Genomic DNA, 24,849 nt, shown 5'->3' on the forward strand with positions numbered 1-24,849 from the left:
TCAAAAAGCATGCATTTTGATTTCATGTTTCGTACAAGTAGAACTAGTGATTCGTAACCCAAGCCGGACATTCTTTGTGGTTCAGGATGCAGGTTATTTTATGTTTGTGTGGAAGTCACAGTCCAATTTTGCAACCGAAGTGGCGGAGGAACTTGATAGGTGGACTTGCATCGCTTTATGTGTGTTCATGGAGCCTTCCAAGTAGATAAATACACAAAGGTTAAGTTATCGCCTGCAATGAAGACGCGTCATCTTTCAAGCCACTTAGCACCAAACATAACATCGAAGAAGCGTCTGCATCATGATTTTTTGCCTTTTGCATTTTGCCTGTACTTTTTATTATGTTTTTTTTTTTTTTTTTCACCCACCCCCACTATAGCGTCCTGCGAACCTTGAGGGCGTTGTGAAAAAGAATAAAAAACTCTAAAAAAAAACCTACTCTCTTTTTTGAAATGACGACAAAATTCTCGTTCCATCGATTTAACGCGCGCAATATGCATAATTACCGAAGGCAGGTAAGGACATAGGCAGAAAAGAATGCTTCAACTGCATTTTGAAAAAAATGAATATATGCAAAATAGGACACTAATGGAAAGTTTTGAACTAATGTGCCGGCGCCAGGTACTTGTACTGAGGAATCGAACAATGGGTTGAAGAGCTTTCGATAAATAATTCTTGGTTACGTCCAAAAGCTCAAAATAAAATAAACGCCAAATAATTGTGAACACAAACGAAGGTTAATTTTTCTTTACGAAATACACTTTTTGATATCCGGTGGGAAATATATTTCTTGTACGCAACTGTCAATTTTGTAGCGGGCGAGTCGAAAGCACCAGACGTTAAAAAGAGGCGGTTAGATGGGCATTCCCATTGGTATCGGCTCGTATATACAGTTCAAAACCGAACGCTGGCCCTCCAAAGCAAAGTGTATATTGGCTTTTAAGAATACTAGAATTTTAGACCCGGTCCACCAGATCAGGGTCGTGGAGTGTGCCACCAAGGTCGCCGTCAACGATGGGTCGCCGCCAACTAGCACAGAATCGTACGCAGATGCTTTCCGACGAAAATAAAGTTTTCCCATCCATACACCTGGTGCACATTACTACCGCACATGTAGTGTTCAAGACAGCATGGCTTGAAAGGCGCAGCCTGAAGTGAACAGCAGTTTCACACACTGCCAGCTGCTGTACCTGAGGTTGTCGACATTCTGCATCCATAAAATCACTAAGAAAAACTAACCTGTGGCACTCTCCCGTTAACGCAATCTACATTCAAAAAGCAATTCCAGGGACCTATTTGTCAACATGATTAAGTGCTTTTTTCTAAACATCTAGACCGGAGTAACGAAGAACAACGGCATACATCATGTAAGTAGCAAGATTTGGTCCCATCATTACAGCACAATTAAGAAGAAGCCAGTTAACGGCTTTCCGTAGCTCAGTTTGAAGCCTTTTCATTAGGCACTAAAAAAATTAAGTTCCACCCGCTCTCTTTCACTCCATTCATCGTTGTGAAATGACTCCAAATGTGGTAGCTTCCCGAGACCCATCATTCACAGGACGTTCATACATTCCGAACACATAGAACCCGAATTATTAAGCCTGATAAAACACCGCAACAAGCAACTACGCGTAGTAGCACGACGTTTTCAAACGATGGTACTGCTTATTCGCTTGAAAAATAAATGTGCTTCCACAATGAAATGAAGCACGACAAAAGGCTGTAAGCCTTCCTGTGGTGGCACTCGGATGGGAAAAGGGCTTCTGCATCTTTGGCACCATTATCCGTACGTCGGAGAAAATGGTTTCATGAGGATGATTCACAGAACTACATAACTACATGTGGGTGATACTGCCCACTTCTACCCGGCTAAATCAAGCACAATGGTAAGGCGTGCCAACAGTGTCAGCGGTGGAAGCCAACACCTAGAGTACCAACAGCACTATTAAAGTTGAGAGCAGCTCGAAAGAACATAGTCCAAACATTCTAATGTATCTATCGGCCTCTCTTTGATTTTCTGTTCTTATTTTCGATCGACAACCATAGCGGGGCTTCTGTAAGAGATGCAATAAGCAGCGTAGCTTTCTACGTTTCATTATTTGTGTTCTTTGTTTATTACTGCAGGCTAGCGACCATTCACTTCTCTAGAAAAGACAAATTATCACTCGTACGGTCGTTAGGTGCCTCCGCACTTTCGAAAGATTAGGACCACCCACGTTTACTTATGCGGTGATTGCGATGCCTCAATATATTGGTGGCGCATTATCTCTTTGGTTCGCAGTCATCCTTGATTAGAACACCACTGAAGAGACGTGCAGTATTGAAATGAACAACTATCGTATGTACCTACTGCTATCCAATCCGCAAGGTTTTTTCCTCTGTGAGCCTAATTTCGACCATCTAATGCGCTACTTGCAGTTTTGTGTAAACATTTTAATTCCAGGCGGTGTTTGTGTCCTTCGCCAAAGAAACGTGTCAGTACTTGAGTTAGATTAATATTTTTGTCTCTAGACCAGTTGAGAGGGCACTGCAACGCACAGTGATTAAAAAAGTAAAAAGAGTAAAGAAGGACAGAGATTGACAGATCGATTTCCTGAAGGAATTAATTAACGCTCTTTCTTTTTACTGGTACTGTGAAGAGGCCTGATGCGATAATATTACGTGGTGAATTTATGCTACCTCTGATGATTTGTATTTAAAGTTGTTGCCTTTTAGTTGCCTGCGTTTTATTATTGCGGTCAATGGCTACGACAAGTCATTCTCTGCTTGAGGTTTTGAAATATGCTGTCATATATATGTGATCAAACAAGTGGCTTGTATCGTAGTCTGTGGTATGCAGAATCGCTTCTTTCCAGAGGTGAGCCACGCAAATATCACGGAAGTTCTTTAGAACAGCTAATCATATACAAACAGCTAGCGCTATGTGGATGAGGGCCTGATGCGGCAAGAATCGCCGGATTATTTTTTGAGCAGCAGGTCAGACATATAGCCCAGGGTATTGTACCGCTCAGCATTTATGTGGCAGCCTACAACGTGAACGGCAAAGGGACCTTCAGCAGTACATTAAGGTCTAAGAGTGGTATGCGATATCGCTCTTACATGTGGCAAGGTAAACGTGAGTCAAACTGGATGATGGGTCATTGAACATGCTAGGGAACAGAAAAGATCATTAGGAAACGCATCAGATTAGTTTGAAAACATAACGACCCATTGACGCTCTTCCACCAATGAAATTGAAAAAAATAACTGTGAACCGCGACTTGGGGAGATCAAAATTCTTGCTAGAAATCAAGATAGATTAGCTCGTAAACTGCAGAAGCCTTTTTTATCAAAAAGAGAGGCGACATGTACGTCAGCACCACTTCTATCTCCCTGCGAGGAAGTCAAGATAGACTGCAAAAACTGCGGGATATGAATAGGTTTCTTCTGTGGGGTGCTTTTTTTTTCGCAGTATCTGAAATGCGCATGCGTTCACCTTCTTCGGTCTATATATGTGCAATATGTGGCCCTCAATAAACACAGTTGGAGTCAGCATCCGTCCTGTCCGTGTTTGTGTGTGATTTGCGTTAAATTTAGCGCTGCTTTTACCTGACACAGCAAGGAAGTGCCTCATGCTTGCAGAGTTCCTAATCTTATCCATCCACCTGTCCCTCTGATGTCTCCTACGACGCTTCCCTTCTCTTCTAAACCACTCTGTTACTATAACATACATGTATGTCTTCTTAAATACAACTCTCTTATCATTACCTGGTCTATGCTTTCTCGCCGATTTTATGTTGAAATTGATGCTCCTCATCAGGACTGTGTTTGTCGTGCTTACAATACTCATTGCCAGGTCCGCATTGTGATCGGACCTTTTGATTACCTCGTAATAGCTGAATCTTGAATTTGTACCTCTCATTAAGCTCTATTACTACAACTACCACCCTCCCGAACAAAGCATGGATGGCGGGCCTCGTCTGTTAAAAGGTATTGTCTTTTGTGCCTTCACCTCGGATCTAGTATCTATTAAATTAATAATCAGTCATTCAATCAGTCAGTGCTGAAGAATGTCACTGAGTTTTAAGCTATGTTATTGATCGTGAATTCCACGCCAAGGTATCGCCGTTCTGCTAAACTGCGACAGCATAGTACGTGCATGCCAGTTTACTTTGCAAAAATTTTCCCCTGTCCTTCAAACCCCAACCAGTAGTTACTCAAACGTCATTGCTAGGCTGGCCGCGGCAGATAACGCTGGTATGTGCAGTTATTCAACAAAGAAAAAGAGTATAAACGTCCAGCGTACTAGGAAGCGGTTGGAAATAGTGTGTTTTGGTATGCCCAAGGCTAGATTTCTGAGTGCACCTGATTCGGAAAACTAGTACCGTTCTCACTTTTTTTTCACGCTGTGTTGCCGTGCAGGTAAAAACAAGTGCCAGCTGCGTTGGAGCATGAGGTGGGCTGGAGGAAGAAGCTCCCAACCTTTGCTTTAAATGTGGAGCAGCTACAGTGCCAAAACCACATTTGATAGAACGACTGCGCCAGGCAAAGTTACCTCGTGGTGCGTATTACTTCTGCCGTCTGTGAAACGGTTTGGTTTCATCTGAACCTGAGGGGAGCAATGAAGGAGATTTGGTGGGAATTATTGTTGGCGTTAAGATTCATTCGAGGCCCTTTTCCGCTTCCCTTAAATTAGAATTTTGCGGGCGGAATAAAATGTATGAGCGTTTACGTGCACAGTTCAAATTTAACACTGCGAAGTAACTTTGGAATATTACTCAGCTGTCAAGCCCTTTACGCGGTGTGTTTTTCCTAGGGTCTGGGCAATTACCTTTACAGAATATGAAAACTCTTTTTGATGGTTGTTTCGCTAAGGAAATTGAGACGCTTTTTCTTTTTTCAGAAGAAAACCATCATTTCGTCGTCTCTCTCAGAACCTTTGGAATGGATTCGGCCATGCATTCTGGCCTCTTGGTCATTTTGGGGATGACACTAACATCTATGTTAGGTGTTCCTTGCGTCCGTGCACAAGACTGCCAGGAAAGTCTCCAGGACTGCGACGCGACTCAGGTAAGAGTAGCGGCAAATAGTGTCCTCTGCGCCTTTAAGCACTGACTCAATATATCGCTCGAACCTGTGTTTTTTATATGAATTCATATGATTATTATGGTACATATCCCCCAAGGGAATGCTGAACGAGAATATGAACAGCAGTGAACATTGTTTTTCTTGAGACTGTGGCATAAAGTTTTATTCAGCTCCGATCCCCAAGGGTTTTCCTGCCTCTAAAGTTTTATGTGGCATGCATTTCTTTAATAACTGTACGGATCTAACTTTTCTGCCTGCTGAAAACACTTTCTGAAAACTGAAAGTGGTAAGGCAGTGTAGACGAAAGCGGGCCGCTGTATTTTTTAGCGACCCTGTCATGACATGGGATAAGGTACTCGTGGCCGTCTGAAGATACAAATAGATTATACTTAAGGCATACATTTGGTTTGTCAGGTCCAAACGTTTCAGGGTCTACTTAGCTACATTAGGTGAAGTTATTTTTTCTAACACTGGTACCTTCCTTTTAAGGTGTTACAAAACATCCTTCACATATTACATGAATTTATTCGAGGTTATCAGTGACCTTCTGCATGCTTTTTAGCGTGTTTAGGAAAAGATATGAACAGCCATATGATAGCTATGGAACCGTCCAGAGTGTCGTATTTCATGACCTGTTCTTTGTGCACTTGCCCACTTGATCCTCTATCAATGGTCACTGAGACATACTCGCTGCTTTGAAGTGTCTGCGCGAAGCAATTGATCATTGGGTGGTTAGCGACCAGACGTCACTGTTAGCAGAATATCGCAGATAATTGCGGATAATGGTGAGGACCGGCCGCTTGCTGTTGAAAGAGCGCTGCGATACACCTGACCAGTGGCTACCGTTGGATGCACATCGCCGCCGATGACAGCCAATTATGAGGTCTGGTCGCCAACCATACAACGGCCCGGTCGCTTCCCACGGACGATAGAAAGTTCCTTGAAATTGGCAAAGCACAGAGGGGCCAATTGGACAAATGGACAATGTACAGTTAGAGAATATGGCCCGTGATTGCTGTTCAAAGTCTGGCTTGTACAGGGTGTTTCAACGCAAGTTTCTAAGCAGTTATTAAAGGAGCTCTGGAACACCTTCCAAAAAGAGCAGATAATCTCCGCAAAACACTGCACTGTGTGTCATGAAAACGTGAGCCAAATAATACACTTCTGCACATATCATAGGACCCACTATCAGGCGTGAGTGTTGTCGAGCACTTCTCGGCCAATTTTCATGCTCGCACCCTCCTCCGTCACTCGCACCTGCGTATACGAGTTGACAGGTGGCTATTGGTTAAATTCCTTCCAACGTCGGGCAGCTACCATGACGGCGCGAATAAGCCGCTTAGGTCCGGAGGGTCTGGAAGCTCCGCCCACGGAGGTGGGGCCTGCGGAGGAGCGTTGCCCTTCCAGTGTGCAAAAAGTGACGAGAGGAGAGGGAAAGGCAGGACGACGTTGGAATTCAAATTTTCACTACAGATAACTGAGCGTCTACAAAACGCAACAAAAAAATTTTTGCTGGGCAATATTCGTGCAGCGGCGTACTTTAACATCCCTTGCATACCGCATCTTCAATAGAGCCGCTTTCAGCGCCCCTTTAAGAACGGGCTTTTTCATTGAGAAAAGTGCTAATCTAAGCATTCTTTACGACCGTAGTAATGCATCACAGTGCACCTAATTGCAAAGAAAATAAGGGAGGGAAAACCTCAGGGTACTTGCCGATGTTTCTATAAGAGGACTTTGACTACATCGCGCCAAAATACAGGTGCTTTCTAGAAGCTTGCAGAAGAAGACAAAGCAACCGCCTCCAGTGCACGTAACACGTCGAAATAGCTAAAATTTGTTGGGCCGCATTTTTGAAAGTCTAAAAACTGATATGGATATTAGTTTAGGTGTGCTACACGCCTCCCAGTTATTAAGGAGCCTAGCAGCAATAGTTAGAAAGGTAATTATTCAAAATTAGTTAACAAGTCTGGTAGTTAGCACTTAGCAGTATTCTATAAAGGCCGCCTATTTGTTATATGAAGCACCTTAGTCTCGAAACGTCAAACGTCAAACGAAGAGCATAGCGCGAGAGAGCACGGAATGGGCGCTTTCAGCAAAGCTGTTTTCCAGGAACTACATTAAAGCCTACATAATATGCGCATGCTAGTCTCTCTTCAACTTTTATGCTTTTGTTGTTCACCGAAAATAACATATGGTCGGGGAGATGCCAATGTAAAGCCAGCTTAGACAGCGAATCTCCTGTCGCACTCTCACGCGGTAAGCAACAAAAATAAACTTGTACAGAATGCATATACTAAGACACGCTTGTTTCCCGCTTCCATCGCCTCCAGTACAAACGGCGACTTCTTTAAGAATGCTGTAACCGATTTTAAATTGTAGTGCTGCGTTACCTGTTCTGTTTTTGTTGTGTATCACCCACTGCTCTCTGTAATGCTTCTGCCCTGAGAGTAAATAAATAAATAAATAATGAAATTTAAAACATGCATGCATCATTCATAAGCTTTCAGTGTTACGCATAATAATAATGAAAACACGGAAGAGTATTCGATTTGTGCTGGACTCCATTTTACATTGTTTGTAGGTACTATCTCTTTTTTGGCGGTATTTTGAGACAATTTAATTGAAAATCAACTGCATTATCAGGCATTGTTCCCCACAAGAGAATTCAAAGAAAAGCTGGTTTTATAGAGGCGATTTAGTAAAAATTTCATGAGATTGCACGGGGTCAGATTTGTGGCTTGCATACCTGGCGTTATCAGCTAATAAAATGTTCGTATTGCCGCAGGTACTGTCAGATTTTACATTGTTTGACGTTCAAGTCACTTCGGACCCCGAGCCTCCTACCTACTGCGAGAGGTACGACAGAACCTAGCTATCCCAAGATGGCACCACAGCTGAGTATGACTTCGTTTACACGACCACCAGCGGAAATGCCACGCCGTAAGTTGCCTTCGCAAGCCGTCAGGGAGCTCTGCAGAAAAGTTAAGCGTGTGTGCAGGGGAGGCGAAAAAACACGCTATCTCGTGGTCTAGAGCAGACGTAAGATTGAAATACTTTGTAGTACCGGAGTAGCGCATTGCAGGCACTGAACATCGTTGCGATGCACAATGTCCTCTTGGTCAAACATAATCATACGGGCGCAGCGTCACTCGGAAGGCAAAGTAATCCCCTCGTGTAATCCCCTCGCTGTTTAGAACTGGTTCCGCGCCGTGCTTAAGGACGACGCCATTACTCCGCATGGCTCCGCACGAAACCGAAAGGCGCACAGATTACGCAACCCACGCGGCGCTTTCGGTTCCCTCCAACATAGCGAGGGCTGCGCATGAGTCTCTCGGGCTGCAAGACACCTGGTAGGCTTCTTCATCTCTCGCGATCGCTTCGCTGCACAGGGTTTCTCATTATTACCGAGAAGGAAAGCTGGCACCACCGTGTAAGATATTTCTGAAAACGGCTGTTCTTCCACATGGGAATGCCGAGAAGACGAGGTCTTGCCTAATTTGGCTAGTGTAAGTCCTAAAACTAACTTCGGCTGCAGAAATAAAAAGTTTTCCAACAAAATATTACAAGCTAACGGCATTTTATTATCAGTATATCCGGCAGCAGGCTTGCTGTACTTTGCCGTAAATGGGCAGAAAGGCAGAGAGAGGTAAGTGACCACTGTATTAGCCCATGGTTAAAGAGGGCTTCCTGTAATTGTCGCCAAATATAGCTTACCATCGAAAAGAATTTTTTAGCCTTCTAACATACTCACTTTTTAAAGCAAATATTCCTTAAAAAATTGTTGGCGTTTAAAATAGCAAACTTTAGGAGCTCCGATCTGGCATAGTGAAAAACAGCAACGCTTCATTGTTGTCGCCCACTTTTGCGCGTTCTCGCCATATGGTCGTCCACAGAAACTTGCCCAAACGTTCACCCTTCTGTGAGAAACCTGTTTCCAAGTGGTATGTGCTGGCTCTCACCATTTCCTGGGGCTGCGCTACCGGATTTTGGGAAAAGAATCCTTCAAGCACGACAACAGTGAACTCTTGCGCATGAGTATATACAAAAGCCTGGCGCACACCTAGGCACCGTGCCACTGACATCAGCGACGTCTCGTCACACTTACGCTCTGGTGCCCCTTGCGTCAGCACATCCTCCTAGGCACCCTACGCGACAATCCCTGTAGGGGCGCCACCAGCGCCCCTCGCTGTGCCGCCAGCGCAAGCTCTTGTAGTTGGCTGCCGAAAGAATATGCTCTCCTCCTCCCACCTGTGGACAACGCCAGGCGTGTGTTTGTCCTCCAGACGCTATCAAAGCTGCACTGCAGCCGTATTACGATGGGGCGTTTCGCTCGCGGCAGCTATTATAGCTTACGGCTACTATAATCATAGCAGAAGGCCGAAAAGTGTCACCTTCGATCGCGTGACGACACAACTTTTGGGTTTTTCTGTGTTCTGCGCTTAATTACTGTGTCGGCGTTCAGCTCCTATTTTTCATTTCCTTGCTATAAACTCTTTGCAAAGGGACGCAGATTCTAACAGCGCTTCTGCGCGATTGACATTGGCTGTTTATGCCACAGTTTTGTTTGTGCCCTATGACAATTCGGGTAACACGTGGCAGTATAATCCGTGAAACACCTAGATTCACTCTTTGCAGGTATACGTGAGCACTGTCCAGTGTTTTGACGTCACTCATAAACTAGCACAAACACTAAGAATGTTGGTAAATGCAAAAGGTGCTCGTGTCCTGTGCGCGGTCACTGCGAGTTAAAGACCCTCAGGTGCTCAAAATTAGTCTGGAGCTATGAACAACAGCGTCTCTCGTAGCATATGTGTGGCTTCGGGACCTCAAACCCCACAATATGAAATTTACCCCATACCTTGCAACTTAATAAATAAACGTTTATTAAGGCGAAAGCCTTTAATGTCTCATCGTTGTAAGCAGCCGTTGTCGACAGAAATGTCACGCTTTTCAATTGGTCGAAACGGTCGTGACGTCACAGTGCCCGAATTTCAAACGGGGCCAATTGTACTTTGGCTAGTAACCGTAGTGGTGCTCCAAGTGGGACTGAGCTTAGTTAATTGCTTAATTACCCAATTAGCCTAATTAAATTTTCTAGTCAGGTCTTATAAATAAATAAAATCGAGTAGGAAATTCGTCGAGCTCGGGAATCGAACCCCGGTCTTCGGCGTGCGAGACGAGCATGCTATCCACTCCGCCATGCCAGCTCGAAGGTTTGGAATGAACAAAGGCTCGCCTAATGAATACGGTGTCTTCGCTCACTACCATCCTCCTCCCTTCCCTTCCGGCGAGGTTTAGGTGTCCACCGAGATATGTGAGACAGTTACTGCGTAATTTGCTTTCCTCAAATACAATTTTCATTTTCTTCATTACGGGTTCTGTTTGTCTTCTTTCACTCCCACTTCCTCCCTTCCTCTACGGTGCGGTTCAGGTGTCCACCGAGATGGCAGAGAATTACTGCGCCATTTCCTTTCCTCAAAAAGCGTTGCGTTCAAAGGGCAAGGCATCGAACCGAACGGGTGGTGGCGTTCTGTGGACTCCCTGGGAGCGCTACAACACGCTGTCGCGTTGCACTCCTAAAGGCGAAGCTTAGAAGTTAATTAGTATTCAGACATTAATCAGTAATTAACCATTAATTACTGATTTGTCATCACTTAGGAATTAGTACTCAATTATATGTGACGCCACCAGTGCCACAGAAGCAGCGAAAGTGGTGCGGAGAACGCTTTAGCCTCTACGCACTTTAGGCAGTCAAAGTGCCCCCCGAATTTTATTTTGTTCAGTTTGGTAAATGCACTTCAATTGGGCATGAGCTCTGTAGCGTACTTAATTGGTAAACAAAGCCTCACTTGGGCGAATCGCTTCAAGACAATGCGATACGCAAGAAATAAGCACAACATTTCGTCTTCTCGTTCCGTGGCTTTTCGAAAATCGAATTTCTTTTCTGGATGCTCCCTGATGATAAAAAAAACTGCAACAAGACGCTCTCCTATTTTTATCAATGAGTGCTTCGCGTGTTATGGACAGTTCTCTCGAGAATTTTTTCAAGATTTGCATTCGTAAGTCAGCGCTGCTGCTTTCGTTAGGTAAACTTGTTTTACGACTCGCTACAGATCAATAACCCTCTCCATAACACCTCAGAGCAAGTGCTGGCTAACATCCCAGAGTAATTTCAATAATATAAGGAAAGTGGATTCGCTTGCAGTTCTTATGGTTGATGTGTTTTATAATGCTTTTTGAAAAAATTTCTGAGGACAATGGATGTCTAAAAAGTGTGTATATTCAAGTATGGACGATCTATACAGCTATTCAAAATTATTAGGCATAGATGTATTTATAACGCAAGCGCTTGTGTTGAAATTTAGGTTTGAAAATTTTTTTTAGTTACGAATACTGCCATCCCACAAGAAATTTTAGGAGCGTAGGTAAACGAATACAAAAAAAAAATTCCGAGTACAAGAGTCAATCTGAAGACATAAAACTACGCAGGAGACAGGACACAGAAAAGATGCAGACAGGACGAGCGTAGACTCACAACTGATTTATTGGACGAAAAACGACCTTCCTTCAAGAGCAACGCATGCGCAACCAAACTTAACGCCCAAAGCAAAAGTACACAATCTTATCAACCGAAAAAGTCAAGTTCCTTCTGATAGAGGTGAATTGATGCCTCGCTAACACATTTTTCCGCACCGTATCTAGCAATTTGCCAGGCTTCAGAAATCTCGGGTGCCTTACTGTCCTTCGCGCAGCCTATATCTTCGTTTCCTTGAAAAGCAAACGAAGATTATAGGCGTTAAGTTTAGTTGCACATGCGTATAATGATCAATGAACAATAATGCACATAATGAACAGGCATATAATCAATAAGGCACATAATGAACAACCGCTCGTCGGCAATAAACAGAGGAAGTTATGCGTAGGGGAACTATTCCAACCACTCAGGAACAAAAATATTTAAACCTGATGAGCAAGTAGAACGAAATGCAACAACAAAGCAGAAATTATAGAAAACTTAGACTTCTAGTAAATGGTGCCACAGATTGCAGTAAAATTTCGTAGTTCGTTAGCCGATTCCAGTCCGTTACTCTTCTTGGGAAAAAAGAATATTTGAAGCAATAGTTCAGAGGGCGAAAAGGGGTAATTGTGTGATTGTGTCGCTGCCTAGCGTTGCAAACTTGCATTCACAAGCCACCAGAGGACGTCCATGACCCCATACATTATCCATCGCATACTCTGCAACATTTCTCAAGAATTCTGTCGTGACTTAGCCAAGACGGAGCCTAGTCTAGTACGAGAAACAGAGCCTAGACTGCAAGATCTGCGAAAAGTCATCAATTAACTGCCCTTCTAATCACTACACGGGCTAGCTAATTGATTAGCGCTTGCTCAATAAAATTAGTCGTCAAACTCGAAGGCTTCATTCGTAATCCTGCTAAAATAAATAAAAGAACAGAATAAATCCGAAAGATGCTCTGAAACTGCCGCAGCTTAACAAAATGAGGAAAAAAATTGTATAACCGGCATCGTTACAAAACACTATGTGGGAGGCAGAACGCTTAAATTTTAAGCTCCCCGTCCAAATTTCGTTCTTTGCAATTTTGTGATCCACAGACGCACACTACCCGTAAAAGTATACAACACAGGGCGTTTGACTATACGAGGCCTTCAGCGTGCCTGGTTATGCATACTCGGCTACCGTCGCCTCTCGAGCGATAAACGGCCTCGACTCCTCAGTCGTCCTAAGCTTCGGATTGCCTGCTATTATAAGGATCCCCTCTAGACATCTTAGAAGCGAACTCCTTGAACTGTATTCTTTTGGCAGGGGCTGTACAATACACCACAAATGCTGAAATTCCCAACGCTAGGACTAAAACATGGCAAAAAAAACGCCGATTGTAAACGGGGCAAAATAAAATTGCATATGCCCACCCATGCAAGACACACTCTTCGTTGTGCATCGTTTCATGCAAAGGTAATGAATTCCGATTAAGAATTACTAGTCGTATCGGGCACAAGGGTCTGCGGGACGCAGGAGGGTCAAGCGATGCCGATCACTCCCTTATTAATCAGTGGCTTTAGACGTGAGGTTGAGTGTTCGTCATCGCCCTATGGATGTTCTACATTCTACAAGCAGCACAAGAACGTGAGTCATAGGCATTTGACCATGTTTTCATTCCCAGATGAATGCCTTCGGAATCAAGGAAAATTTCTTCTTCGTAACAGCAAGGAGGCGAAGCGCCCTCTTCTTCTGACGGTTTTGTCATCACTACTTAATTCGGAAACATATTTACTCTCGGTTCAACCGTTAAACGCAGTCTGTGTAAATCCATTGTTTCAGTGTGTAGACTGAAGGGTTCTGAACGCTAAAATATTATTACTTGTTTCAACGTTGTTTTTGTTTCAGAATCAACGAAACATGCACCTTTGAAGTGGCTAACAATACAGTGATTAACATCGCATGCGCAAACTGTAAGTGAAGGAAGGAGAATGGTGAATCCTTCAGTACGGTGTAGTAATCCTAGATATGTGATGGTCTTTGCTGCTTTTTAAGAGTGCGCATCTTATCTTCCTACAATTATGAAATCTAGACAAAATACAGGAAGGCCAGTGGCTACTGTGAATCCTGCGAAGTTGAAAGAGGAGACACTAACCATTTATGCTAAGAAGTTTCCCAAGTCGGGCTCGCATATCAGAGGTAATTTTACTAAGACACGCTGGCATGTCGGAGGTGATCATCATTCAGAGAACTTCAGTATTCAAAACGAAATCTGTGACTGCGAAAACCATCTTATATTAGCGGATTTCCGGTCAGTAATAATGCTCTACATAATGAAGATATAAGCAGCACAAACAAATACCAAGGAACGCGAACGAAATTCTTGGGCAGCTGATTCATTCATCAGTGAAGGCTGTTAGAAAAAGCAGGAGATGAGTGTGTCCCGCCTGATGAACGGCATAGCTCAACTAGAAAGATCTCTTCGGACAAACTGGTGTCCATGTACTCAAGGCATTTGACTCCAGGCGCGAACGGTCAGAGGACTATTGCAGGTTTTAGAAAAGGCAGTCTTGTCTCGAGGTTTGAACCAAGCACCACACGAAAAAGCCCGGATTTGAAGCTAAGCATATTTTCCAGCGTTAGGCAAGCGGTGTAAATCGAGAACGCAAATTACCCGCCCGTCCTGGCAGTGAAGCCACCTTTGAGGGTTCAAGGATGCATTTAAAGGAAGCGCGTCGCTGTCTCGAAAGTTTACTCCTCTCTCTGTACATCGAAGAATTTAAAGCTTTAGTCCGTTCTTCCTTTCTTTTTCTCATGATTTCTGTTAAAAAAAATAAACCTAATGCTAACTGCAATTGAATATAAAGACAAGATCAGGCGGTAGTGTTCAACACACAACTGATAGAGTAGCCGGCGAAAATATTTTTCAGTCAATAGGAAAGACAGCTAGCAGGAATCACATTACTTACTCGTTTTCCCCGCAGGAAGGCAAGCCGAAACTAAGCTTCCTGTTTCTTTGAAATCGTGGCCCTAAGCCCATTTGTACGAACGTTGCAGTCTGGGAAAAATTTCTCGCTTATCGTTTATCAGATTCTGACGCCGTCTACCAGCTGACACTGGACTACATCAACGGAGACCAATGTTTTGTCGTGCACTGCAACTGCTCTACGAACGGTGAGACCGGTAAGCACCCATGCTGTCTCCGCATTTAAAGCTCAACACACTGCATTATCTGGGAGGATTACTAACCAGATCCTCTTCTTGAAGAGGTGTGAAAGGGAGAGTAGGGAGAAGATGCTTTATGGTTTATGGAGGTTTAAGTTCCCAAGTCCACTCATGCTGTGGGGATGTAGTAGTTAAGAGCTCCAGAAATTTCGACGACCTGGGGTTTTTTTAACGTGCACTGGCATCGCACAGTGACCGGCCACTATAATTCGGCCTCCATCAAACTTCGACCACCGTGGCCGGGATCAAACCAACCGCTTTCGCCCCAGCAGCCGAGCACGCTAACCACTTAGCCACACCGCGGCGGCTCCAGAAAGGATAAGAGGGTAGATTTGGTTGGTTTGGTTTATGGGGTTTAACGTTCCAAAGCGACTGAGGCTATGAGAGACGCCGCAGTGAAGAGCTCCGGAAATTTCGACCACCTGGGGTTCTTTCACGTGCACGCACACCATGCAGCACACGGGCCTCTAGAACTTCGCCTCCATCCAAATTCCACCGCCGCGGACAGAATCGAACCCGCGTCTTTCGGGTCAGAGCACAGCGCCATTGCCAATGAGCCACCATGGCAGCTCTACAAAACTGGTGAGGGGTTAATCTGAAGGGCGCTTCAACTGGTTACACTGCACTGAGGAAAAGGCATGAAGGGATGTGAAAGAGTAACAAGAACGGGGGAACATAACATAAGTACAGTCTTTTTCAAAAGTAACCAGGCTTCATGGTTTGCTTCTCATTCGTTTAACAGAGCCCTCACGGCTTCCCTAAAGATCAAAATGTTCTTTGAAGGTGAGAACAGGGGTTATCCTTACCATAGAGAAATGTAGAGCTTGAGGGCTGGCATAATAGCTTTAATATACGACTGAGAAGAAAAACATGCAGCCTGGTTGCTTTTGACAAAGGCCGTACATGCGTGCAGCAATGTCTCATTTTGTCAGCATGACAATGATGATGAAGTAAATCGGAGCATGTGGTGACATGTTTTAAATGTTTAGAAGTTTTTCGTTGTAATTTTTCAAAAAAGACAGAGACATCACTTGTGACCTTTTGAAATGGCGTCAAGGCGTTGCTAAGATTTTGCATGATGAGCTTATGAGTGTTGCCGCGGCTTGCCTATAGATTGGCTTCCTCCATCCAGGTGTAGTGTCCTGCAAATACTGTTCTGCCTACCCTACTGATAAAAGCTGTGGTATGCAAAAACTCCATACAGGAATGTCAATGAAATGGCATCATGTGTCATGCCTCATTACAAAATTGTACATTTCTCATACAAACGCTTTTTAGAATATCATTCAACCTGTATGGCAGATGGGTGACAAAGACTGAATAAGATGATTGCATCATTCAGCTTTTTTTCAGTAGGGTGACTACTATGGGGTAGGGCATGGGTAGGGTACGGAATGACCGGGAAGAAAAATTAGCCCTATGCAGCCAAGCCTGTAGTGAGGTATTGTCGCTGTTGACCTTAAGAGGCCTCTATCATATCATCTTAGACAGTTTCTGATACATCTTTGACTACATGCCGTAAGGGTAGCCTATTCGGTAGCCAAGTTGACCGGTGCGTAGCCACAATTTCCGGAGAACCGGCCCTCTTCAAAATTGCCCACATGCCATGATGTCTCCCCAGCACGTTTTCCAAATAGGGGAGCTCGAGTGGAACCGTCTCGCCCATCCCTTTTTACATATCTTCTTCACCGACATAACGCCGCACCACAGGTCTAGGTATTCAATTCGATCGACACGTGGAGCTTTTTTTTTAACCCGGTGGGGAATGGCGCGGCTCAGGCATTCGAACACCGGTCCTCTTGGACGCGAGGCGGATGCTCCACCTCTAAGCCGTCGCTGCATCCAGAGGAATAAATTAATCTATGCAAATAAATGAATATAGGATGCGTTCCATTTCGATGGGGTGTGAATGAACAAATTCAGCACTTCTTATCCTAAGATACTCACACTTTAGCCGGTGCCCGGCCAGGATGTGGAACAAGCAATGTTCCGTTTTTGCCTTCCTCAACTATACAGGGCGTTTCACGTAACTTCGCCCAAGGATTTAAAATATAGTGAAGAGTGATGGCAATGAAATAATATTTCTCATCGTGTGCCGTTCCTCAGTGTAGTTTCTATCGACTTGACTGGTTAATTAGCGAAGGTTAATTATGAAAACATCAGATATTCATTTTACAGCCCCATGCGTGCTTTTAAATTGCTGGGTATTACGAAACAACCGATACAGTTTTTTCTGGGAACAAGCATCCTATGTTTTTTTTTTATATGATTTAAAAACGACAACGAAATATGAGAAAAAAACGCGGTGTTAAACTTGTGCACTGCCGTATTGCAGCGTTGTCAAGCGCGTTCTGAGTGAACAGTGCGTGGGCCCTCACCTCCTCGAAGTGAGAGACGGTCTCCGCGCTCGGCATAGTCTTGGAAGTGCGTCATCACATTTTTCCCGAACAAAGAAAACACATGACATTATCTGGGATTGATAAGCTGGTCTCCGGCGCCCAATTGATATGGAGCTTTTATACAGCCATCCCACAGGCAAAGTAAAAAGTCCAGACAAAACTGTGAAGCCACCTACATCAGGGTAGACGCCGGTTTCTTTATTTATGTTATGCGCTACGCGTCGAAACTAGCGACGACTGCTCATTAAAGCTCAGCTGGGAATGTTGGAATATAGTAGCACAAAAGTGCAGAATGTTTTTTTTTCTTTTTTTTTTAAACGGCGCTGACCCTTGTGCCATCGGTTTGGAAGGATACCTATTACCACCATTATCGGCACCTATCTCTGTTTACTCATTCAGTTAATTGCTACGAGCACTGAATGAAATCCGTCTATCTTTGACCGGCTACAAAACACAATCCCTACAATCTGTGTCCTTCCTATTGCGACACATCCTCTCCTGATATCGTAATGTGATATATGGTCGGCAATGGCACAACTGCCGTCTATGCTGCGGCTTTGCAAGAGGTAACGCGAGGGTTAAAATAATAATAGTAATAATAATAATAATAATAATCTTTATTCAGTATAATCCGAACATACATTAAACGGAAGCGCCAAAGCCTCAAGGGGGCTTTTGCGGCGACAAGCGGCCGCCGCGGCAATCTTGGCGCTACATCAGAGATCCATTAGAGGCAAAATAAATTAAAAGTGTAATGGGTTTTTCGGGCCCAAAGCACAGCACGGCACAAAGCACAAAGCGCGGAGCGGCGTTCACCGACAGTCAGTCGTTCTAACAGCACCAACAGGAAGCGCGCGCTGCCACGCGGGTACTTCTTCGTCATCACAATGGCCCCCGGCGAAGTAGGCGCCATCCTGGCGACTCACGGCGTGGTACACATCCCGGCGTCGTGGTAAGGTTTGAGACGGCTGATGTGAACGGTTTTACGGCCACGGCGGCGGTGGTCAGAGGAGGGTGTCAAAGGTTCCACAACGTAGTTCACGGGGGAACTCTGACAGACAACACGGTAGGGGCCATGATATTTGGTGAGGAACTTGAACGACAGGCCAGGAGGACCAGAAGGGACCCAGAGCCAAACAAGGGAGCCGGCAGGTAGGTGGGTAAAGGGTTTACCAGAATCACACCGTTCTTTCTGACGATGTTGATCGTCACACGTGAGGGATCGGGCTAGTTGGCGGCATTCTTCAGCGTACTTGGCGATTTCAGAAGCAGGCGAGCAGTCAGATGCGTTGGTAGGGGTGAATGGTGTCAATCAAGGAGGTAGGTTCGCGTACATAAATGAGGAAGAATGGCGAAAACCCTGTAGTAGACTGGACGGCGGTATTATAGGCGTACGTCACAAATGGGAGTACGAGGCCACAGTTAGAGTGGTCGGGAGTGGCATACATAGTGAGCATGTCACCGAGCGTCCGATTAAACCTTTCGGTCAGCCCGTTCGTCTGAGGATGGTACGCCGTGCTTGTTCTGTGAACTACGCGACATTCTTGTAGAAGCGCCTGAACAACGTCTGATAAAAAGACGCGGCCAAGATCGCTGAGAAGTTCGCGGGGAGCACCGTGGCGAAGAACAAGGTTACGAAGAATGAAGAAAGCGACTTCTCTGGCTGTAGCCGCCGGAAGAGCGGACGTCTCGGCATAGTGCGTAAGATGGTCGACGGCGACGACAATCCAGCGGTGACCAGAAGTAGAAGGCGGGAGAGGCCCATAAAGGTCGATGCCCGCACGATCAAACGGACGGGCAGGGCAAGGTAAAGGCTGCAATGGCCCGGAAAGGTGCTGCGGTGGTGACTTGCGCGTTGGCAGTCAAGGCATGAGCGACTATACTTTCGTAGAAAAGTATACATGCCGCTCCAGTAGTACCGGGGCCGAAGGCGCGTGTATGTTTTTAAGAGACCAGCATGAGCGTTCTGAGGTTCGGCATGAAAAGATGCGCAGACTTCAGCGCGTAAGTGGCAAGGGATGACAAGCAGCCATTTTCGACCATCTGGCATTAATTCCGGCGATAAAGAAGACCGTCTTGCAGAGTGAAGTGGCGGGCTTGACGAAAAAGCGAGCGGGAGGGCGCTGACGTAGTGCGGCCGGAGAGGAGGTGCACGAGAGAGGTTGCCCAGGCGTCTTTGCGCTGCTCCAGATGCATGTTTGGAGGGCGTAACGAAGAGAGCACGGGGTCAATCTTAGAGAGGGTCGCATCGTTGGCAAGTAGCGGTGAGCGGGAGAGGGCGTCGGCGTCAGAGTTCTTGCGTCCGGAACGGCAGATGACTCGAATGTCGTACTCCTGAAGTCGCAGTGCCCAACGATCAAGCCGGCCGGATGGATCCTTCAAGGACGACAGCCAGCATAAAGCATTGTGGTCGGTGACTACGTCGAAGGGGCGGCCATAGAGATATGGTCGAAATTTGGTTATGGCCCACAAAATGGCCAAACATTCTTTTTCGGACACGGAGTAATTGACCTCGGCTTTAGACAGTGTGCGGCCCGGCATAGGCGACGACATACTCATGAAACCCAGGCTTCCGTTGTGCAAGCACAGCACCAATGTCAATGCCACTAGCATCCATGTGGATCTCGGTTGCAGCGTTCGGGTCGTAATAGCGAAGTATGGGTGGTGAAGTAAGGAGCCGGCGCATTGTAGCGAAAGCATCATCACATTTGGAGCACCACGACGACAACGAATTTTGGGCTTGAAGTCGCGTCAAAGGTTAAATGATGGTGGCGAAATTCCAGATGAAGCGCCGAAAATATGAGCATAGGCCGATAAAACTTCGCAGCTCTTTGGGCGTGGACGGCTTCGGAAATTCGGCGACTGCACGAAGTTTTGCGGGATCCGGAAGTGTGCCGTGTTTAGAGACGACATGACCGAGGATTGTCAGTTAGCGAGCTCCGAAATGGCATTTTTTCAAATTTAATTGCAGCCCTGCGATGGTGAGGCAAGTGAGCACTTGGCGCAGGCGAGTCAGTAAGTCGAAAAGTCGGCCGAAAACACGACGACGTCGTCAAGGTAGCAGAGGCACGTCTTCCAGCGGAGGCCACGCAAGACATTGTCCATCATTGTTTCGAATGTAGCAGGGGCATTAGAAAGCCCAAATGGCATTACGTTAAAAACATATAACCCATCAGGCATGACGAATGCTGTTTTTGCGCTATCATCTTCGGCCATGGGTATTTGCCAATAACCAGATCTCAGATCGAGTGACGAAAAAATTGTGCTCCTTGTAGGCAATCGAGGGCGTCATCTATGCGTGGCAGAGGATAAACGTCCTTCCGGGTTACAGTGTTCAGCTGTCGATAATCCACACAAAATCGGATAGAGCCGTCTCTCTTTCGAACGCGAACGAGTGGGGAGGACCATGGGCTCTTCGAGGGCTGTATAATCCCGTGCTCTAGCATGTCGTCCACTTGCTCGGTGATGACGCGACGCTCCGCAGCTGACACGCGATATGGTCGCTGGCGCCGAGGAGGATGGGTACCAGTATCGATGGTATGTGTGACAGCGGAAGCACGGCCAAGTGGAGTTTGGAACGCATCAAAAGACGAACGAAATTCGCACAAAAGGGCGAACAGCTGGTCACGGCACGCCGAATGAAGGTCTCCATCGATAGCACTGTAGAGGACATCAAAGGGTGGTCGGTGTCACAGGGGAGCCGGAGTGAGAGCATCGAGCGACGGTGTAGGAGTGGTCTCGGCGTCGTCAACGGCTTGTAGGAATTCAGCCGATGCTACGTACCCAATGCATTCACCACGAAGCAGAGTCAAAGGAGAGGGCAGATGATTGCTGATGAGCATAGTTGCGGTTCCGGAAGTCATCGTGAGGACAGCGAAGGGAAGCGGTAGGCTCCTGCGGCGAATGAAGAATTCCGAGGGAGTAAAGAGTACAGGTGTGTCGGGTGGGTCGGCTGGAGAGACACAGGACAGAGAGACTACCACGGACGAGGAAGCAGGAAGTTCGACATCATGGGAAAGGAGAAGTTTGTCCGGATGCTCAGCGTTTTCGGCAGTGGAGTCGTCGGGTAGGACAGAGAGTGTGACTTCAGCACGGGCGCAGTCGACGACAGCAGAGTGTTCCGACAGAAAGTCCCACCCAAGAATGACGTCATGCGAGCAGGAAAAGAGTACAACGAACTCAATTGCGTAGATGACGTCTTGGATAGCAACTCGTGCAGTCTTAGCGGCGAGCGGCTGAATTTGCTGGGCGGCAGCAGTACGCAGTAAAACACCAGGGAATGGCGTCAGAACTTTCTTGATGCGGCGGCAAAATTTCGCGTCTACGTATAACTGATACGGCTGCTCCGGTGTCAATCAAGGCACACGTTGCAACACCGTCTACTACTACATCAACGACGTTGACGGGGTACGTCCGAGGCCTTGTAAAGTTCGCCGAAGGCGCAGCTCTTGCCTCGGTGACTGCGCTCACTAGTTTTACGCTTCACTGGGGCTGAGGCGGCGGCGCATCGGGGAGATGGAACGGCGCCGCGGAGAATGGGAGCGGTGCGGCGTTGCGGACTGGTTGTCAGTTCTGAACGAAAATGGTGGCGAACTAGGCTGCATGCGGTAGTGCTGCGTGTAAGGTCCGTATGCTGATGGCGTCATGACGTCAGTAGGCGGATAATAGGAGTGATTGCGGCAGTAGCCAGCGACATGTCCGGCAATGCCACAGGCAAAACAAATGGGCCTGTTGCCGCGAGTGCGTCATGGGCGACCGTAGGGAAGGGAGACCGACGCCATGTGCAGCAACGATGGTGGAGTGGGAACCCGATGCGACCGGACAGGTCGTGGTGACGAAGGCGGCGGAGCTGCTGTGGCGTCGGAGAAATTGCCCGTTGTATGAGAAGCCGGGCGGGACAGGACGGCGGCGTAGGTAAGCGGGACAGCCGCTGCCTGCTGAGGGACGGTTGGCACGGCATCCGCGATCTGCAGGGCGTCTGCGACCTGTGCCTGGATGGTCTGCTGAAAGGCCAGCGGAAGTGCTGGCGACTGAGCTGGGGGCGCATGCTCGAGCGCGAGTTGACGTGCAACTTCTTCGCGGATAAACCGCTTCACCTCCTGCATGACCTGAGGCTCTCCAGCGACCACGGCATCCTCAGATAGTACCTCGGCCTGCCGCATAGGGCGACGAGCGAGGACGCGTTGCTTGCGGAGCTCCTCGTAGCTCTGGCACAAGCTGATGACAGAGGCAACGGTATCCGGCTGCCTGGCAAGAAGCATTTGAAAGGCGTCCTCGTCGATGCCTTACATAATGTGCCGGATCTCATCAGCTTCAGACATTTCAGAGTTCACGCGCTTGCACAGGTCTACGACGTCTTCCACGTAGCTGGTGAACGTCTCACCTGGCTCCTGCGCCCACTCACGCAAGCGCTGTTCAGCGCGGAGCTTGCGCACACCAGGACGGTCAAATACCTCGGCAAACCTCGTTTTGAAAGCCGACGAGGTGGTTATGTCTGCTTCATGGTTACAGAACCAGAGGTTGGCGACGTCAGCAAGGTGGAATATAACGTTGTTAAGCTTCATGGTATCGTCCCAGCGGTTGTGCGTGCTTACCCGCTCGTAGGACGCCAGCCAATCTTCGACATCACTGTCACCTGTGCCGCTGAAGACAGCTGGGTCTCGCTGCCGAGGCATGCCAGCGCAGATAACAGGTGCTGGCGGTACAGATGGCGGCGGCGGTGGCGGCCGGGCTGTGTCTCTCGGCATTTGGGTGGTAACGGTGCCGTTTCTCAGCTCCAGGACGGGATCAGAGTCCACCTCCACCAATTGTAATGGGTTTTTCGGGCACAAAGCACAAAGCACGGCACAAAGCACAAAGCGCGGAACGGCGTTCACCGACAGTCAGTCGTTCCAACAGCACCAACAGGAAGCGCGCGCTCGGCGAGAGCAGTCCCGCTGCCGCGCGGGCACTTCTTCGTCATCAAAAATCAAGTAAATATAAAGACCGAAAATTTCGCACAGAACACTATGAAAAAGCACTGATTAGATTTTTGTACATGTTAAAGGTTCTCTAACGCTTGAACAGCAACACGCAGTTTTTTGCGGATGGTTGAAGAGAATAAACGGACCGGTAATTCAAAGCGGAGAGCGGTAATTCGTTAAAGATAGCTGGCACGTAATATTGTCTAGTTGCTCAGCCGTAGTGAGTGCACACTTTCCGTTTATGATAACGATGAACTTGCCTCAACGGTACCGGTTTCGTATTTATGGACCTCTATGTGCTGTTCCAAAAATATTTCAGTACTGCAATTTGTTGAAAAAGATTGTCAAAAGAAGGCAAACCGGCTGCGGTAAAGACACTGTTGAGCAAATTTTCCTGCAGCAAGTAGAGAACGCTTGTGGATATGTTTTTCAAAATCCTGTTCACCCGACATTTCCATTTGAAAGAGCAGTTAAAAAACAACACATACCGCATCTTAAGACTGTATACCCCAGAGCCTGTGCGACTAATTTTCTAATAGAAAATGGCATCATCGTTCGCAAATTAAACAACAGACACGCCACACTTCTGAGTTTCTTATAAATGTGAGTCATCGGAGTATTCCATGCCAAATCCCTGTCTATGTATATACCAAGATACCTAACCAACGGGACGCTAACTATAGGCTGACAAGAACACAAAGCGCAGTACGAGGTGTGCAAATATATGGAACCTACACTTGGTACATCTTTATGGGGGTTACGAAAACAGACAAGTCTTGATTTTCTGCTATTTATTCGTATTAAATTTAATACAATCAGGACTAAAAGTTTGTAATGTCACACTTTTAATTTAAGAATCCTTATTTCACCACCGGCATTAATATAAACACTGCGAATTTGCTTCGTATGTCTTCGTTCTTACGTGTCAGAAGACAACCCTTCCTGGTCTCTAATCTCACGACCTCAGGTCCAACCGGAGGAGCGAATACAAATTGTGATGCTGCATACGCTTGCCCTGATCTATGTATCCACCCAATCAGTCAAAGTCATATCATTCATTCGGCGGCAGATAGGTGACAGTGGCGTTGTTGTGTTACTCATTTCAATAATTACCTCTCGCTGATCGCTCGTATTATCATGAAGGTAAGCGCAGGCAATTTTTGCTATCCGAAGGCCCAGCACGATTCATTAGGTCATTGTGCTGCCAAAAGGAAGGTTTAAATTCATCTAGTGGCGTTAAGGCTTCGTACGGTTCGCTAATTTTCTTGCGGTGATGTGAATGAAATATTACATATCAAAGGAACAACTGTTATTGACAAAGCCATTCTACAGCACGCACGGCTCTGTCTTTGTCACGACAGCGTGGGTTTTAGAAGTACTTATATTAACCGCTTGTCTTAATCTCAGTGAGTGAATAATAAATCGTACCGAGGCACCTACTGCCACTACCTTCAAAGTACTACAGCAGATTGTAAGACCGACTTGTTTTTTTTCGTTTTTTTTTCCAGAATACTACCTTCTCACAAATCCCGACGCGGATCCCGTGGAGTATGACAAATGCTCTGATAAGATTGATGATTACGCTGATGGCGACGTGACTCTGATGCGAGGACCAGGAATATGCCCAAACGTTCCTCCAAAGCCATAATATGGAACTGCAAGAGATGCGTCCATAAACCCTCCTACGATTACTGAT

At 46.3% G+C, this 24,849-nt stretch overlaps 1 pseudogene across 1 annotated transcript; it reads left to right on the plus strand.

Moving 5' to 3' along the window:
- Nucleotides 1-4,449: 4,449 nt before the first annotated feature.
- On the plus strand, nt 4,450-24,849 carry LOC149333475 (uncharacterized; annotated as a pseudogene). Its single transcript, XR_016284938.1, has 6 exons — nt 4,450-4,540; nt 4,883-5,049; nt 7,853-8,007; nt 13,475-13,539; nt 14,657-14,749; nt 24,662-24,849. The product of XR_016284938.1 is annotated as an uncharacterized LOC149333475 (transcript).

The sequence above is a fragment of the Amblyomma mixtum genome, chromosome 8, assembly GCF_055824585.1.
Source record: "Amblyomma mixtum isolate Tamu chromosome 8, ASM5582458v1, whole genome shotgun sequence".
NCBI lineage: Eukaryota > Metazoa > Arthropoda > Arachnida > Ixodida > Ixodidae > Amblyomma > Amblyomma mixtum.